The 4,169-nt window shown below is 42.6% G+C and overlaps 1 protein-coding gene across 2 annotated transcripts in view; it reads left to right on the top strand.

Annotated features, from left to right (window-relative positions):
- psd3l (pleckstrin and Sec7 domain containing 3, like) overlaps positions 1-4,169 on the top strand; it is a 505,495-nt gene that overhangs the window by 271,330 nt on the left and 229,996 nt on the right. The window lies entirely within an intron of this gene.

Genomic DNA, 4,169 nt, shown 5'->3' on the forward strand with positions numbered 1-4,169 from the left:
CTGCACCGGTGCAGCATCTCGCCGTGGCACAGCATGCCAGAGAAAGCAGGGAGACCCCGCTCCCAGGATCTACCCAGCTCGCAGCGCCTCGCGAGTTTCAATGCAATCTTGCCAGACATTGCGAAAGGAATCCTGCCCACAATGGGTGGGTCAGTTTTTGGCCAGACTGCATATTAGAGCGAGGCAGTAAGCCTTACCCTAATGTGCAGATTCCCAAGGTATCTGAGGCTTTGGGATTCAATCCCTTTGCCCCATTTAGGCCCCTTATTCAAAGCGAGTCGTGTTGAATAGCCATGTGTTTCTCGGCACTGCGAGTGCCGGGAAACACGTGGCTAAAGCTGCTCTCTCGGAAACTTTGTTCCCTTTTGGGAAGATGCGCCCCTTGTAACCAGTCTTCAGTAAGTCAAGATTTCTAGACGAAAAATAAAGCCACATATCCAAAAGAAAGATCTTTTCATGTTTAAAAGTTTGAGGCAGAAGCTCCAAAAATGGATAAGTTGAGCCATGCATGGCCTGTCTTTACAACATATTTTGCAAAAATAAATATTGTTGGTAATTTTAAATATTCTCACATATGTAACTTGATAGTAGATAAAGCTTTCAGAATGTCCTCAGATGCCTAATGAAACAAAAGTGTAGTAACTGCACCTGTCGACAGACATGGTGATCTTCGTACCCACAGCAAGATCCCACAAATAGCACTGACATAAAAGCCGGGTCAACTTGAGTGTGCCGGCTAAGCGATGGATATTGGGAGAATCTCCTTCACCTTCTTGAAATAATTCAATGGGATCTACCCAATAACCCAATATTTGCTACTGTATAACAGTGTGTGAGGAATTCCGCAGTTTTTCTGTTTTCAAAAATACTTTAATTCAAGATTTAATACTTTAACATTTTAAACACATAGCATAGCAAAGAAAAAACAAACCAAAGCCTTGAACCCTCGCCCCCAGTAACCTCAACCAAACCCCCCATTTTGTTCCCTCCTCCCTCTTAAAAGCTGATGGCAACCAGCTCCTTGAAAAGTAAGACAAACAAACCCAATCTCTTGTGGAACCCCTCACTCACAATAGATTCTCTAGCCACACGCCGAGGCACAGGATGGAGCAACTGACATCCACCCCAGCAGTAACCTGCCTGTGAGCGATCCGCGAGGTAAAGGCTAAAACATCTGCACCCCCCCCCCCCCCCCAGCCCTGCTCCCGTCTGCAGCTCCGGCAAGTCTGACACCCCGAATCTGGTCTCCAGGGGACTGGGCTCCAAATCCACATACAGGACCGCCGACATGGTGCTGAAGAACAACCTCCAAAATTTCAACAACTTAGTGCTGGACCAGGTACGTGATTGGCTGGGCCCCTCCCACATCGCTCACAACTATCCCCCATGCCCTCAAACAACCGGCTCATCCTTGACTTCGTCAGGTGTGCTCTATGTATTACCTTTACCTGTGAATTCTGCCAGTTTTTTTAAACTCCCAAAGCAATGTGGTCTTTAATATTCCATCCCACCCTTTCCAGTGGTTGAGTTCAATGTCAATCACACCACCTTAATGAAATTGCCCATCTTCACTTGAAGTTCGCAATTGTGAATAGGTTAAGTACCAAACATAAATGTAACAAACTGCTGCAACGGAGAGGTTTTCTGGTTTTTCTCAATTCCCGGCCTTATTTAAACCCTGACTAATATATGAGCGTTGCTTGCTTGATTTTGCTTAGCACTCACCCTTATGTGACATCATAAAGATTGCTATTGGTGACATTGGGTTTGTGGTGGAACACTAGCGACTTACATTGAATTCATGTTGTGATGATCCCTGCACTTTTGTCGGTAACTTCATGATGCAACATTACTACACATGTATCTGTTTCTGTGATGCATCTAACCAAGCAGGTTTTATATCAAGGAGAATCAGTGGGGACAAGTGGATCAAAAGTTAGAGCATTAATAACTTAAAAAACTGCTCACAATTTCTGATTTTATTATTAAACTAATATGTGCTAGAACAGTGCAAGAAAAAAAACATTCATTCAGACTCTCAGTCTTGAAAGAATGGCCCCAAGTACTCTTGAAGTCCTCACAAAATACCAATTGGTTTTAGGAAATTGTCCAATTTAGTTCACACAAACTCCACAGCCATTTATATTGGCCCCAGGATAGGCAAAAAATTTCTGTTTGCAAAACAAATGAAACTTATCTTGGTCGAAAAACGAAAACGAGCTTTCATGTTTTCTTTGGACCATCTACATGTGCCAAGTATCTGATTTCCTCCCGCCCATTGTTTGTGAATTGAAATAAAAAACTTTTGCCATGTTGAGGACGAAGTGGCACAGTGGTATTATCCCGGGGCCAGTAGTAATCCAGAGACCCAGGGCAGGATCTGGGAACCCTGGTTCGAATCCCACCATGGCAGATGGTGAAATTTGAATTTAATAAATGAATCTGGAATTAAAAGACAAATGGTGACCATTAAACCATGTCTGGGCTGCAAGCAGAATAATACTTTTAACTGTGACAATAAACCAATCCAATCCAATCCAGATCCACAGCAATGTGGTTGACACTCCAATGTCTTCTGAAATGGAGGGCAGTTTGGGATGTACAATAAATGCTGGCCCAGCCAGCGATGCTCCCATACTGTAAAATGAATGAAAAAAGGTGAGTTGCGAGTATGGTACATCGATAAACCCCTGATATGGTTTATGCCATGGTTAAGCCGTGTATACTGCAGTCAGGCATATATAAGGTACAGAATCTAGCAGCTAAAATGAAACACCATCAGATTCGAAACCTTGACAGCTGAGGGGGAACTGCTAACTGAGCCTCAATTATGAGGGTAATGTACATCTTTTCCCCCCAGTTTTGTTGCCCCTCCCAGGAAATAACATGATGTGGAGATGCCGGCGTTGGACTGGGGTGAGCACAGTAAGAAGTCTGACAACACCAGGTTAAAGTCCAACAGGTTTGTTTCAAACACGAGCTTTCGGAGCACGGCTTCACCTGAAGAAGGAGCCGTGCTCCGAAAGCTCGTGTTTGAAACAAACCTGTTGGACTTTAACCTGGTGTTGTCAGACTTCTTACAGGAAATAACATGGCAGTGGGATGGTGGTGGTGATGTCACGAGTGTGCGTCAAACTGTCCAGCTGGACTTTTCCTGCCCTTGAACTTCGTACTTTGAAACCTGGTGGTAGATAGATCATTGATTTTTTTTTTAAATCACCATGGTAACAAATGTTAAATTGTGATGATGATACTCATGAAACAGGAATCATAATTCATAACACAGCTATAGTTAATCATTAAGATAAAAATTAAAAATTTACATATAAAAGGATTGCACATTCATGAAAATTTCAATATACAAATAATTACAATATGTGCGGTCTCATTAATTTACAGAATAAAAAATGAAAGATCAATTGCATTCTGCATTTTGTATTGAAGTGGAAAGATCATATGTTGTCAGGTTGAATCATTAAATTCCCAATGGTAAACACTATTTGAAAGTTTTAGAAAGTAGGGGATTGGGCTGTCGCCTAGCCTATGAAAGAATAAGAATTCCCGGTACTTTTGAAGACCATCGTTCTTGGTAATGTCGGTGAAATCAATCAGTGACATTAGGTGGAACAGTGGCTGTTGATAACAGACCCTCTCCCATTGATTATATCTAATAATCTTATTATTGTTACAAGTAGGCTTACACATTTACACTGCAATGAAGTTACTGTGAAAAGCCCCTAGTCGCCACATTCCGGAGCCTGTTCGGGTACACAGATGGAGAATTCAGAATGTCCAATTGACCTAACAGCACATTTTTCGGGACTTGTGTGAGGAAACCGGAGCACCCGGAGGAAACTCACGCAGACATGGGGAGAACGTGTAGACTTTGCATAGACCGTGACCTAAGTGGGAATCGAACGTGGGTCCCTGGTGCTGTGAAGCAACAGTGCTAACCGTCTTGCATGATTGATTGAGGTCTGCACATGAACCTTGTGGTTTAAGAAAATCCCTGGTTTTATCTGCACTGATAGTTAATAGAATTACATTTGTCCTCAAGCCCCTCTGCATTCCAGGGAAATAAATTGCCAATAGTCTCCGCTTTGATGGCAATTATGTGAACACTATTGGAGAGTATATCTTTGTGGATGTTGGGTGAAATAAGAGCAGAT

This window comes from Scyliorhinus canicula, chromosome 3 (genome assembly GCF_902713615.1).
Source record: "Scyliorhinus canicula chromosome 3, sScyCan1.1, whole genome shotgun sequence".
Classification (NCBI taxonomy): domain Eukaryota; kingdom Metazoa; phylum Chordata; class Chondrichthyes; order Carcharhiniformes; family Scyliorhinidae; genus Scyliorhinus; species Scyliorhinus canicula.